Raw genomic sequence first — 16,036 nt, forward strand, 5'->3', positions numbered from 1 at the left:
TTACAATTTTAGAACATGAGTGGTTTGTTTACATCACCTGCAGTGAGGCTGCCACCCAGTGGAAACTTGTGGTAATGACAGGAACATTCCTGAAGACTGGAACTCCCAGAGGCAGAATATAAAAGCTGAGACAGTCCCACTGCTGAGATAATATAGTTAACTAGTATACAGCTCAGACACTAGGGCAACAGTCTTAACAATGTTCTTAAAACAACAGCCAATGCCCAAGACATGACTTAGATATGACATTTGGCCTCGTCTTCCACAACAACAGTTAATATCAATCATCTTACTTATAGTGAGTTTTACAGTTAATATCAATCAAATTACTTAGTGAGTTTAACAGTTAATAATAATATCAATTATCTTACTTAGTGAGTTTAACAGTAATATCAATCATCTTACTTATAGTGAGTTTTACAGTTAATATCAATCAAATTACATAGTGAGTTTAACAGTTAATATCAATCAAATTACTTAGTGAGTTTAAAGGCACTACAATCTAATACGTCTGTCAAAACAGTGGTGGGCTCCTCTAGTTAGTAGTGTCTTTGTTTAAAAACTAAAGAAACAGAAGCATGTTAATGTACAAACGTAAACTTTACAAGAAACATTTTACAAAGCAAATGCAATGTGAGAATAAATAATAATCCTTAGGAACACAGTCCCCTCCCCCTGTCTGAGACATGCAGGGGACTGGAATCTATATTTACAAGGAACCATGTTAATATTGTATTAAAGGGACTAAAAACCTATTTAAAAAATCTTAATAATAATAACTTTATTTATATAACACATTTCATACATGGATTGAAGTGATTCACAGCAAATAGCATAAAATGAAGATAAACATTAGCATACAGTTGACAGAAAAAAAGCAATGCATGAAGTGCAGACATAAGAATATGTATGAAAGACAATAAAAGTAGTGCAATGTAGAAAGTGCAGACATAAGAATAGGCATAAAATAAGTACAATAAGTACAGTGTTGCTCGAAAGCATGTGAACCCCCCACGGAACAGCCAGTCCCCCAAACACCCCACATATCAATCCCCACCACATCCCCATCCAAGACACCCCCTGATAAAGCACATCATGACCGAAGGAAAACACAAACAGCCCGAATACACCCGGACCATTCACCAAATACAATGACCAAACATGAAACATCCCGTGTGCACAAGCATGTGAACCCCAAGACCCAGTAGCCGCCGGCGGTAATCCACCCCACACTGATTTGGGAGAAAAAAACAGTGGCCCCTCTCAGCCAATCCTGCCAGAATATCCTAAAACACATTTAGGGAAACAGAAACGTTGCTTTTCATCGCACTTCTTTAAAAAGTACACATTTCTAGAGTACAGCAAATTGTTTCCCATGTCGCCATTTTCAGTCCAACAGTGACTATGATGATCCTGCTTTTGTGAATGGTGTATGCGACTGGAAAAATATTTCAGTCAAATTACAGAAACACACTGAATGTTGTTCCCATCGGCAGTGTATGGAGCAATGTAATTCCTATCTGCAATCCAAAACCACTGGTTCCGTTGCTTCACAGTTAAGTAACGCTCATATGGAAATGGTTAAGTGCAACAATGTTGCTGATAGTTAAATGAAAGTGTATGGCTTTTGTTACAAAGGGTCAGATTAAACCGAATATATATATCTATTACTTGAGATATATTGTATAGTATTTGTATATCGTCTGATATCCCTTGTATATTCTTTGTACATATACACGGAATATCCCTTTACCTAGTACAGGCCAGACCATAATATTCGTTCTCCTATTGGACAGCGATCCCCTAGGCGCCACGGCCATACCCCCCAATGTCTAGTTCAAAGTCACCGCTAAGACATGCCTGGACATGCCCGGTTCTGCGCAGGAATACGAGACAGAAATAAGGCTGGTACTAGATTGTTCACCTTACGTATAAATACGTTGCAGGTGGATACAGCAGTTAGTTACCCCAATAAGTTGAAGCCTCACACCACGATACAACGTGCTGTGAAGTGGGCCCGTTTTGCCCCAAAATAGAGTCTTGAGACCACGTGCGAATTGATAGCTGAAGTGTCAGAGTTTAACGCTGTATCGTCGAGTTCGACCTATTCTATTATTAAGTAATAGTGTATTATGTATCGTGCGGCTACCGTTCTATAGTGACCAGCATTACCAATGTTTCATCGTACCGAGCTAGTGTGCTTATCCAGGCTGGGCGGCCTAACCTGGTGCCGTCATCCGAGGAGCCCTAGACGAGAACCGTGTGGATATGTACACTGGATAACCTACACCGACGACTACAGAGCCCTTTTCGGCTGGATTATATTTGCTTTGGTCCTGTGGCTGTTGGAGCGGAGAATCGTCTACACCCACTACTGTGTGGGATTTACCCTGTGAGGAGCACCGTCGAGCCCGCCTCTAGCACTCTGAGGCTGGCTAGCTTTCCTCCATGCGGCACTGCATACCGGAGAATAGCTGTTGCTTCGTCTACGGATCAAGGGATTATTGCACTGTCTCCTGTACCTGGAGTCTCCTTATTCCTCGTTGACCCAGACTTTTGCTACCGACAAATCCTCTCCCCTGCTGGCTTACAACCGGAGGGAACCCCCTTAGTATCTCCAGCTGACCTACTAGTGTACCATATATAATTCTTATGATACAGGTGGTATTAATTATCTCCTGCGTAATATGCTCATGGATTTACGCTCTTGACCTATTCATGCACATTCTTCGCCTTACAAGCGCAACTCTCAATCTTGATAAGTAATGTAAGATAATCTTCGTGCTCTTCTAATAAATATTCTTCTAAACAGTATTTCTTGTGAAGCCGTGTTATTGTGGGGGTGTTCATCTCATATACATGTGTACTGTATGGCCAGTAGTAATGTACATAACTCAGTAGTGGTTTAATGATACCATACTTATTCAATACAGTCAGGGAATTGTACCCCTCAGTTACAGCTTTAGTCTCTCTACCAAGAGCCACCCCTCCTAAACCACAGGCAGTATTTCCTACTGAGTCATGTTGCAAAGCTTACAGATGGCAAAGAATAGTTGGGAGGGACACAATCTTTCAAAACTTTAAAATGCATTGTTGCATCTATATTTAGCACATATTTGATAGAATTTCAATAGAAAATAAACAAAAAATAAAATACTTTTTATAAGATTTCTACACAATTTTAGGGTTTGACACCTGAATAAATATACTGGAATATATTGGTGCTTCTTTAAATCTTGAGATTGTCTGAAGCTCTTCCCATGCTGGTCCCAGTGGTAGGGTTTCTCTCCTGTATGAATTCACTGGTGTTTCTCTCCTGTATGAATGTGCTGGTGTGTCTTTAAATTGAATGATCGAATGAAATGTTTCCTCCACTGTCTTTAAGGCTTCTCTCCTGTATGAATACGCTGGTGTTTCTTTAAGTCTCCAGACTGACTGAAGCTCTTCTCACACTGGTCACAGTTATAGGGCTTCTCTCCTGTATGAATGCGCTGGTGTGTCTTTAAGCTTCCAGATCGACTCAAGCTCTTCTCACACTGGTCACAGTAGTAGGGCTTCTCTCCTGTATGAATGCGCTGGTGTTTCTTTAAGTCTCCAGAGTTACTGAAGCTCTTCTCACACTGGTCACAGTTATAGGGCTTCTCTCCTGTATGAATGCGCTGGTGTTTCGTTAACTGTCCAGAGGTACTGAATCTCTTTTCACACTGGTCACAGTGGTATGGCTTCTCTCCTGTATGAATGCGGTGGTGAATCTTTAAGTCTCCAGAGTTACTGAAGCTCTTCTCACATTGGTCACAGTAGTAAGGCTTCTCTCCTGTATGAATGCGGTGGTGTTTCTTTAAGTTTCCAGTCTGACTGAAGCTCTTCTCACACTGGTCACAGTAGTAAGGCTTCTCTCCTGTATGAATGCGCTGGTGTTGCTTTAAGTTGGCATATCTACTGAAGCTCTTCTCACACTGGTCACAGTTATAGGGCTTCTCTCCTGTATGAATACGCTGGTGTTGCTTTAAGTTGGCATATCTACTGAAGCTCTTCTCACACTGGTCACAGTTATAGGGCTTCTCTCCTGTATGAATGCGCTGGTGTTTCTTTAAGTCTCCAGAGTTACTGAAGCTCTTCTCACACTGGTCACAGTTATAGGGCTTCTCTCCTGTATGAATGCGCTGGTGTGTCTTTAAGCTTCCAGATCGACTGAAGCTCTTCTCACACTGGTCACAGTTATAAGGCTTCTCTCCTGTATGAATGCGCTGGTGTTTCTTTTAAGTCTCCAGAGTTACTGAAGCTCTTCTCACACTGGTCACAGTTATAGGGCTTCTCTCCTTTATGAATGCGCTGGTGTTTCTTTAAGTCTCCAGAGGTACTGAAGCTCTTTTCACACTGGTCACAGTGGTATGGCTTCTCTCCTGTATGAATGCGGTGGTGAATCTTTAAGTCTCCAGAGTTACTGAAGCTCTTCTCACATTGGTCACAGTAGTAAGGCTTCTCTCCTGTATGAATGCACTGGTGTTTCTTTAAGTTTCCAGCCTGACTGAAGCTCTTCTCACACTGGTCACAGTTATAGGGCTTCTCTCCTGTATGCATGCGCTGGTGTTCCTTTAAGTTTCCAGAGGTACTGAAGCTCTTCTCACACTGGTCACAGTTATAGGGCTTCTCTCCTGTATGCATGCGCTGGTGTTCCTTTAAGTTTCCAGAGGTACTGAAGCTCTTCTCACACTGGTCACAGTTATAGGGCTTCTCTCCTGTATGAATACGCTGGTGCATTCGAAAAGTGGACTTATTGATGAATCTCTTTCCACACTGGTCACAGCAGTGAGGCCTTGACTTGTTCATATCTCTGCTTGTTGTTGGGCAGCAATGCAGCAATTGTACCTGGAGAAGAGAGAAGTACACCAATGAAGAGTTCAGATTTTGTGTGTTTTGCATTCGTTCAGTTTGTATTTCTCAAGTTCTAAAAATGTTTTATCCTCCAAATGTTGTTGTTGATGTGATTTAAACGTGAATCTGCTCCAAGGGCAGTTATTGAAAACTGGCCAACATTAATAAAATACTGAGATAAAACCCAACAGGCAGTTGTCTGCAATATGACATTGTGGTTGTATATGTCCTTGTAACAATATCATTGTTGTTCTTAGTTTGTGTTGAGTACACAGACCACTAGTACAGATAATTCAGTCTGAAATTATATTTTCAATGGAATGATTATATTAGCAATATCAATTACAATTAATCCATGTATTGTTTAGCCAAAGAGTAGCCTAGAAAACTCTCCTGGTGAATGTTTTCCTCAATTTGACAACATTTACCGCTCCCTCATCAACCTTCGATATTTCCATTCATTACAGGCACACGGACATCTGGGTTAACACATGGGGAATCATTTTGAGAATGCCAATGTGCAATACCGGCCGCATCCACCCAGGTGGCAGTATCGAGCACCCTTTGAAACATGATATCTTGGCCTGTGGGTCGATCGGAGGTCTCCGGTCGGATTTCTATTGGTCGGGCAAGGGGACCGGTTATCCCGATCGGATTGAGAAGCGTGAATTGCTCCCGGCCCATGATGTGTGGCGGATTATGTTGGCGACACGATCGACACCAATACTGGGACTTGCGATCAGATAATTAGAATATTCTTTTTGGGGTTCATCCTAGTAAAGGTAAGGCCTATATGCTATAAATCCTGCTGTGATCCAACCATGATTTCACTTCGATCACAATATGTGTGTAACGTTACTCCACAACGTGTGCCGTTGGTGACGATCAAAGCATCAAAAAACGACCCCCCCCCACACCCTTTCATGCATTCATGATGAAACATAATACCGATAATATAGATGTGATTTCAAAATAGTAGCGTGTACAGGCGAGAAATTAAAGTTTTTAGTGAATTGCACAATTGCTGCATAGCGTAGTTTTCTGGGATTAGACAGGATTATTATTTTTCTCATATTGAACGATAGATAGGTGATGTCAAATGGGCCATAGTATTGTATCCATAGCTAAATATAGAATAGTTATAGCCCTGCAAACACCACCACGTATTCATATACTTTATAGAGCGTCTGCCTTTTAACAACACATCACGCATATCGCTCCGGCGTCCAAAGTGTTAAGGCATGTACCTCGTGAGTGTTGTGACCTCATGCCAGAATAAAACTAAAGTTGAAGTTCAGCGTGCTACACGTTAGTTTGAGAAGTTACCGTTAAGATATTTATTTATTTCATGTGGGATCCAGTCTGCGATATTCCAATTGTTAAGTCAATGACGGAAAGTAAGTGCCCAGTTTGTTGTTTATCTGTTCATATCTCGCAAATGTATTCGTGTTCTGTGTGATTTACTCGAAGAAGTGCTAAGTTGGCTATCGTGATCCTTATGTTTGAGCTAACGTAGCACCGTTGTTATCCTTTCTAAATGTATGTATAGCTAGCCCTTCCTGATGACTGGTCGTACAGAACTTGTAAGTCGCTTTGGATAAAAGTGTCAGCTAAATTACTAAATGTAAATGTAATGTAATTATGTCATTTGATATCTAAATACTTTGCTATCTTCATTTCATTCTAAAATCAAAGTGAAGTCTACAGAAGAACATTGACAACTTAGATAATTAACGTTACCTAGCTAGCCATGTGATTGTGCAAATAAATGTTTTTTTGCGCCAAAACACAGCTCTCTCACTGTCTGACACACACACACACAGTGCTTGTACTAACATTAAGATTTTCTTGGTGCAATAAACAGAGCCAGCCTACAAGCCACTGCAATGGAGGGGGGGGGGGCTGCTGAGGGAGACTCAGTGTTCAGGGTAACAGAACATGAGGTGAGGAGGACCTTTAAGAAAGTAAATATCAGGAAGGCAGCAGGACCGGACGGTATCCCCGGCCGCATCCTAAAAGTCTGTGCCGACCAACTGGCCCCGGTATTCACTGACATATTTAACCTGTCCTTGGAACAGGCTGTCATCCCCACCTGTCCGAAGAATATCATCCCTGTACCCAAAAAATCCAAGCCTGCTTGCCTCAACGACTACCGCCCTGTAGCTCTCACCTCTATAGCCATGAAGTGCTTTGAGAAGCTAGTAAAGGGCTACATCTGCTCCTCCCTCCCCATCAACCTGGACCCCCTGCAATTTGCATACCGCCCCAACAGGTCCACGGAGGACGCCATAGCCCATGTGCTGCACACAGCAGCATCACACCTGGACAAGAGGCAGGGGAACTATGTGAGAATGCTGTTCATCGACTACAGCTCAGCATTCAATACCATAGTCCCCTCCAAACTCATAGCCAAGCTCAGGGACCTGGGCTTGAACTATGACCTCTGCCAGTGGGTCTTGGACTTGCTGACGGGCAGACCCCAGGTGGTGAGAGCAGGCAACTGCACCTCCTCATCCATCACCCTCAACATAGGGGCCCCCCAGGGATGTGTTCTGAGTCCCTACTCCTACTCCCTGTACACACATGACTGTGTGGCACAGCGGAACAACAACACAATCATCAAATTAGCTGACGACACAGTAGTGGTGGGCCTGATCTCTGCAAACGACAAGAGGGCCTACCTGGAAGAAGTCAAGGTCCTAGCGGGATGGTGTCAAGAGAACAGCCTCTCCCTGAACGTCAGCAAAACAAAGGAGATGATTGTGGACTTTAGGAGGTCGGGGGTCAGGGACTACAGCCCCCTCAGCATCGACGGGGCACCGGTTGAGAGAGTGAACAGTTTTAAGTACCTCGGAGTCCACATATCCGAGGACTTGACATGGACCACACACATTGACAGTGTTGTGAAGAAGGGACGGCAACGCCTCTACTTCCTCAGGCGCCTAAGGAAGTTCCAAGTCAGTCAGAAGATCCTTAAGAACTTCTACTCATGTACAATAGAGAGCATCCTGACTGGCAATATCACCTCCTGGTTTGGGAATAGCACGCACCAGACCGTAGCAGACTACAGAGAGTGGCCCGTTCGCGTGAATATTAAAGGCAACCAACTTGTGTTCGGCTTTTCTCTGATTGGCCGCGCCCCCCCGCCCCCACGCGCTGGCAAGCGCACGTCCCAAATGAAATCCAAGGAGCAAGCGAGCGGCAGCGCGGCAACCTGCTGTTCCAAGTCCAACCAACTTGTGTTCAGCTGCGGTAGCAGTGGACATACAGTACACCTCCTATCTATGTTGGGATTATGTTTGGTCATGACAAAACAATAAAAATCGCTACTGTTAGTAATGCTGCCACCACCCACTTCAATGACAGCTGCTCTTTAAGATATAGTTTATGCATTCGCAAAATATGAGAGCGCGCCGCTGTCATTGAAGGGCTTCCTACAACAGAGCACCGCCGCTGCGCTGCTGCTGAAGCTGTATCTCAAGCCGGCAGCGGTGCACGGACGCCGGGGAAAAACCACCGTGTCGCCCCGCTGGCGCTTCAGGCTCAGCAGCCTCCACGGGCGAAATAACATATAACGTTACAGTTCCACACTGATGTACAGTGAGTGTCTAATATGGCTGTCGCGAAGTCATGCCTCTCCCTCTGAAAGCCGATCCACGCTGTCATGTGTATCATAGACTACCAGATTCACTTGTGTATAAAAGCCCACACAGTTATGAAATGCGCTGAACTAGAAAGCGTAACGTTATTATGTTTCGCGTTCCATTGATTAACGCCATTACCTGCTGTGCTGTAGGAAGCAGAGGTACAGTAAGTTACAGTAGGTGTAGGTTACATGTTTAATCAAAGCCCATACAATTTTTTAGATGAATGATTGTGGATATAATATAGAAAACACATCATTATGATATTGTCAGAGGGAGAGGCATGACTTCGCGACAGCCATATTAGACACTCACTGTACATCAGTGTGGAACTGTAACGTTATATGTTATTTCGCCCGTGGAGGCTGCTGAGCCTGAAGCGCCAGCGGGGCGACGCGGTGGTTTTTCCCCGGCGTCCGTGCACCGCCGCCGGCTTGAGATACAGCTTCAGCAGCAGCGCAGCGGCGGTGCTCTGTTGTAGGAAGCCCTTCAATGACAGCGGCGCGCTCTCATATTTTGCGAATGCATAAACTATATCTCAAAGAGCAGCTGTCATTGAAGTGGGTGGTGGCAGCATTACTAACAGTAGCGATTTTTATTGTTTTGTCATGACCAAACATAATCCCAACATAGATAGGAGGTGTACAGTATGTCAAATGTCGGTCATGTGGTGGAAGTGTTTAGTACAGTCACACAACAGAACACCGCTGTAGAGTACAGTCACACAACAGAACACCGCTGTAGAGTACAGTCACACAACAGAACACCGCTGTACAGTCACACAAAAGAACACCGCTGGTTCGACCAGCGCTTTTGCCGCGTCTCTCTTTGCGCGAGGGCGTGTGCTAGTGGATTGATTGATTGGCCGTGTGGCCAATCAGAGAAACGCTGAACGAAAAGCTGAACACAAGTTGGTTGCCTTTAATATTCACGCGGCCCGTTCAGCCGAACGCACAATTGGAGGGGGGCTTCCCACTCTCCAGAACATTTACAACAAGCGGTGCATGGGTAAGGCTAAGAGAATTATCAAAGACTCCAGCCACCCAAACAACTGCCTCTTTGAACTGCTGCGGTCAGGCAAGCGATACCGGAGTCACATGGCAAGCACAGAAGAACTCAGAAGAAGCTTCTATCCCCAGGCCATCAGGTTGCTCAACGAACAATAACACAATGCAACAACCATCAAATGCACTCACAGCACACACATCCACACGCACACACTCACTTTAAACAAACAACTCACTGCAGCACCCACTCTACACACTTTAGAACACCTAAACACACTTTATATTTATTGGCAAAGAATTTGCACTACAACTCATACCTCAGTACACCTTACTGTAAAGCAGGGGTCTCAAACTCGCGGCCCGCAGGCCAATTGCGGCCCGCTGGATGATATTTTGCGGCCCCCTACTTGACATCAAAGTTTAGTGTTAGTGCGGCCTGCGCGCAACTTGTTGCCGAGTCGTTGTGCGAGTTGGATGTTTTATTTATTTTATCACTTGTAGGCTACCATAGCGCAGGCTCATGACAGCAACGTTATGTTAGTGACTTGGTTGAAACGTGATTCCGGAGTGATACCAAGTTGAAGGAAAATATATCCAGTGCGTATGGCAGGCATTCTCGAAATTCTCTGCTGTCTCCTCTGCAAGCGGTGCTCTGCCTGTCTGTGTCTGTCCGTCTACTCTGGTCCAATCACATTCAGCATCCCGTCAGCGTTTCTCCCCCCCCACCCACAGTCTGCGAATCAGAGCAGAGTAGGGCGGGTCTTCACGGAATGAGTCAGCGGGTCCGAGTCAGAGCGAGAGTTGACAGCGCATCTACAGGTAGTCTAATCTGCGTGTACTGTAGCTAGTAACCTCATTCCCAGTTTTACAGTATCTCCGTGAGATAATGTAGCTAGTAGCCTAGTTTCGCCAGCAGGCAGTTAGTAGAAAAATATGGCATGCTCATGCTGAATGGACTGAAAAATATGCGTTCATCCTCCCAGCACCAAACCAATGTGCCTAATATGCCAAGAAACGGTAGCTCTTGTGAAGAGTGGCAATTTGAAACGTGTTGACAATAATGAGTGTGCTCTCCCGTCATCCATTCAAAGTGATTGACTGATTGACACCAGCTGAGTGATGGACTCATTAATATCAGCTGAGTGTGTGTATATAAGAGCGACCTTCACAAATAAAAATGTTGCTTCCTTGATACACGAATCCTGTCTCTCAGCGTTTTATTCCTTCTCTCTATATACTGTATAGTCCAGGTTATGATGTCTAGCCAATACGCAATATCCGACATTCAACAGGTTATGGGCCCAGAGCGCTAGAATCATGACGACCAGACAATCGGAAGGGAGTTCGCGTTGGTCTCGTCTAGCGTTTGACGGAGATGAACAAAAGTATGAACTGTGGGAGACTAAGTTCATGGGCCATCTCCGGCTACGGAGACTAAAGGGCACTCTCGAAACGGATCTCCCTGACGAGGCGTCTGCTGACGAGTTGAGAGAAGATGGTGAGACAAACGCATTGATATACGCAGAGCTCATCCAGTTTCTGGACGATAAGAGTTTATCGCTGGTAATGCGAGAAGCGTCTGATGATGGACGGAAAGGCATCGGAATATTGCGCAATTATTATGCGGGTTCAGGGAAGCCAAGGATTATCAGTCTCTATACAGAGCTGACTACACTGCACAAGTCTAGCAGTGAAACGGTGACTGACTATGTAATTCGGGCAGAAAGGGCAATAACTGCACTGAGAAGCGCAAATGAGACTTTGAGTGATAGCCTACTCGTGGCTATGGTATTAAAAGGACTGCCCGAGGCATTTAAACCCTTTGCGATACATGTCACACAGAGTGATGAGACTATAGTGTTTTCTGTGTTTAAGACTAAGCTCAGGAGTTTTGAGGACACTGAGAAAATGTGCGTTACCACGTCGGATGACAATGTTATGCGAGCCCAAGCCCTGTCTGACGGGGTGCACAGAATGCCCAGAATGCGCGCATTCAGAGCGCACAGACATTATATGCTACAGATGTGGCCAAAGTGGGCATATGAGAAGGACCTGTCGACGCAAGCTGGGGTGTCACCACTGTAAAAGCTCCACACATCAAGGGGCGACCTGCAGACGGAGACCGGAGCAGAACGATGCGCGAGGCGTGTCTGTGCAAGTGAGTTGTCATGACAGCAACACATATGCGTTTCTGACGAGGGAAGGCGATCCAGGACGCGGTGTTAAGAAGAAGGGCCTGATGGTGGACACCGGTGCGACTGCGCATATAATCACCGACCTGGCCAAGTTCGGATTCCAGGCCGAGTCTCACTGCGTGGAGTTGGCTGACGGCACGAGGAGCAACGGGGTCGCAGAGGGGACGCGGAGGTGTGCTTGATTGACAGCAGAGGGAGGCGACTGACTACAACACTGAGAGGGGCGCTGTACATCCCCTCATTCCCGCAGGACATCTTCTCTGTGAGAGCAGCCACCACTGACACTGGAGCCACTGTGATCTTCAGACAAGGAGAAGACGTCCTACAGCACAGAGACGGTACTGAATTTCACATCCATGAGCATAATAGGCTGTATTATTTGCCCATAGTGGATGACCAATGTGATCAGAGCAAGGGCTGTTTTGATATACAGACATGGCATGAAATTCTAGGACACTGCAATTATGCTGATGTTGAGAAACTCCAGCCTATTGTTGATGGTATGACTATTAAGGGGAAAATTGACAAGTCTAAACTGAACTGTGAAGTGTGCACTCAGGGAAAGTTTGTACAAAGCTTCAACAGGAAGCCTGATGTGAGAGCCAAAAAGGTTCTAGAGTTGGTGCACACAGACCTAGCGGGTCCTATTGACCCAGTGTCCATAGATGGGCATAGATTTACACTTACGTTTACTGACGACTACTCAAGTACTGTGTTTATCTATCATCTTAAGCATAAGAGTGATACTGTGCAAGCAACAGAGCAGTTCATAGCTGACACCGCCTCATATGGGAGGATCAGATGCATCCGGTCTGATAATGGTACAGAATACACTGGTAAAGAGTACCAAGGGCTACTGAGGAAAAATGGTATAAAGCATGAGACGTCATCACCATATTCGCCACATCAGAATGGTACTGCAGAACGCCAGTTTAGGACTATTTTCGACATGGCTAGATGCATGCTATTAGAGAGCAAGCTCCCAAAAGCATTATGGCCTTATGCAGTACAGACTGCAGCTCAAGTAATGAATAGATGTTTTAACAATTGCACTAAACAGACACCTCACATGCTGCTGACAGGGAAACGTCCTAATATGTCTAGGATGCAGAAGTTTGGAACTCTGTTTTATGCCTACAGACAGCACAAGAAAAAGTTAGACCCTAGGAGTGAGAAGGGCTTCTTTGTCGGGCATGACAAGAAGAGCCCAGCTTACCTGGTTTTCTCCCCCGACAGTGGAAAGGTGAGGAAGCACAGGCTGGTCAGATTTATGCCAAAAACAGTAGGTGAGCAGCAGACACAGACTGAGATATCCATAGATGATGAGGATTTTGGTGGGCCACTTAGGGCTAGCACAAGCAAACAAATGGATGCTAGTCCAGAGACTGCTAAACAGCAGATTCCTGTGACCAGGCCAGAGAACAGCCAGGATCAGGCTAGAGAGGAACAGGAGGTCAAACAGGAGTCTCCACGCTATCCTTCTAGGGACCGGAAGAAGCCAGATTATTTTGGTGATAGTGTATATGAAGTAAGTCAAGACCAGACACAGGTTAATGTTGATTATTGTTACAAAATGTTGTGTAACATACCTTTAACTTACAGTGATGCAGTGAAGTCACCCGAATCAAAGGAATGGGTCAGTGCCATGGAGGATGAAATGCAATCACTGAGAGAGAATGGTACATTTACTTTGACCAACTTGCCACAGGGCAAAGTTGCAGTGGGGGGTCGATGGGTGTATGCAGGGGGCGAAATTAAAGCCTGCCGCCCGCCAGGGGCACTCAGTTTTTACCTTTGGCGCTTGCCACTGGGGTGTCTGCCCGCCGTGTGGCGTGTAGACGTGTAGTTCATAACGATACTCTTATTTTGAAAATCTGTGCGGGTCTCATTTCCGCTCCAAGCGCAGTTCCAGTCATAATATCGATGGCTCCGGCAGTTAGCAGCATTCGGTTCGTATGATACTCTTATTTTGAAAGAAACCGTGGCAACGAGTCATATCTGCCCAGCCGGGCCAGCCCTGCAGCGGGATACTATTGGCTTCTGCTCATATCAACACAGAGAGGCAGTCTGCTCTCGTCTAGACCGGACCTCCATGAGCTACCGTTACTGTTTAAACAATGTCCCAGTCAACTATTCACTTTTAGTTTAATACATGACGAGGCATTGACTAACGGTATCTAGCTGGCTAGCTACTGATATCAACAAATGCTCCAGCAATAGTCGACTCGAGTGCATAATACCTCCATTCCCTCGTTAGCTAGCTCACGTTAGCTAGCTCACGTTAGCTAGCTCACATTAGATCTATATGTCCCAGTAAACTAAATTGTCTTAACGTTACCTAGCGGGGTAGCAGTAGCTACAGATAGCTCCTGATATCAATGTCTTATAACATTGATTCAATGTGTATTGTAGCTGAGGGCTTTATGAATGTGATTTGACCAAAGAACCCTAACATTATACCAATAGGGTCCAGCTGCAGCGCCGGAGAATCCTTGCATGCTGAATGTAGAGTATTAGTATAGGGTCCCGCTGCAGCACAGGAGAATCCTTTTTGGAGCTGGAGGCTACTAGAGTACACACAGACAGTGGAGCTGTTTGCAGATAGCGAGCATTTTGACTTATTGCGTGGTGGCGATGTCTCGCAGATAATACAACTACAAGTATGATTATATAATATATATTTTATTTAAAAAAAACATTTTTATATAAAATATATATATATATATATATTTTTTTTTTTAATAAAAAAATAATTGGCAGGTAAGAAATATGCTTGGCGGGTAGATTCTTCCCATCTACCCGCCACTGGCCGGTGAGTCAAAAAGTTAATTTCGCTCCCTGGTTGTATGGTATCAAGAAAAATGCAGATGGTACAGATAAATACAAGGCACGATATGTTGCTAAAGGCTACAGTCAGAGAAGGGGTGTTGACTATGGAGAGACTTTTTCTCCCACAGCCGACCTGACAAGTGTCAGAGTATTGATGCAGAAAGCTGCACAAGAAAATTGATTTTAAATCAGATGGACGTTAAAACTGCCTACCTACATGCACCGATAGATTATGAGATATACATGGAACAGCCAGAGGGTTATGAACAGACATCTGGCACAGAGACATTGGTGTGTAAACTAGAGAAGTCACTGTATGTGTGAGGTTTTGTCCGCTGCTCACCCACTCGCTCTGTTCCTTTAAGGGATTTCGGTTAATTAATTGCATTCTCCTCTCCACACGCTTCTTCCTGTAGATGCCGTTTGATTGGTGCTTCCCCAACCACACGCTTCTGGAGCAATGATCAATTTCATTCCGCAGCTGTCACAGCTTGTCATTAAGCACCCCTTGGCTTTATATACCCTGATTCCCCTATTATCAATGTTGGATCGTTCTGAAATATTCTCTGCATTGCTTGTTCCTTCCGTCGCTGCTTTCCCTGTTCTTTGCCTCCCAGGACTCTCGAGAAGTATCCCGTTTGGAGAACCTGCTTCCCCGTTACGAAGCGCTCGCCCTGTTTGATCCGCCCGCTTCACGTATGCGCTCTGGTGAGTTTTTGTAAAGACAGTCTTTTGGATTCAATCGTTTTTGCGTGTGTTAAAGCACTGAAGAGATCCTGTTTTTTCGTTCAGACTGTTCTCACCCTTTTTGCCTGTTGGATATTCACTTTGGACATTGCTCACTGTGTGTTTCACACCGAAGATTCTGTCACTTGGATTTATTGTTTGGACATTGCTCACTGTGTGTTTCACACCGAAGATTCTGTCACTTGGATTTATTGTTTGGACATCGCTCACTGTGTGTTTCACACCGAAGATTCTGTCACTTGGATTTATTGTTTGGACAAGTCACTTCACCAGTCACCTGTCAGTTTACAATTGTGCACTGAGCTAACTCGGACTCTCTCTCTCTCCCTATCCGCCTCCACCCCGGAGTACATGCTGGGAGGATTCTGCAGAGCGGCTCATACGTCACGGACAAATTCCACAAGCGTCACCCCCCCGGGAGAAGCTGCAGAGCAGCAAACATTCCTCACATTCCTGTTTCCCAGTTTGTTCTGTTCTCCACCAAATTCTTTCTGTTTACTCAGTAAATAAACACGCCCTTGATTTTGGCTAACTCTGAAACAACTCTCTCTGTGCCGTTTGCGTTTGGGGTCGGTGTCAAACCATAACATTACGATCCAACCAATATGACGACCCCAGCCGACACAGAGAGAGTCAGAACAGCACTAGCTGGCCAGATCGAGTTAACCAAGGATCACAGTCACCAACTAGACAGGGCTGCGGCTGCGGTACAGGAACTCAGGGAGCAGGTCCAGCCTAT

The sequence above is a fragment of the Notolepis coatsorum genome (assembly GCF_963971535.1).
Source record: "Notolepis coatsorum genome assembly, chromosome: 1".
In the NCBI taxonomy this organism is placed as follows: domain Eukaryota; kingdom Metazoa; phylum Chordata; class Actinopteri; order Aulopiformes; family Paralepididae; genus Notolepis; species Notolepis coatsorum.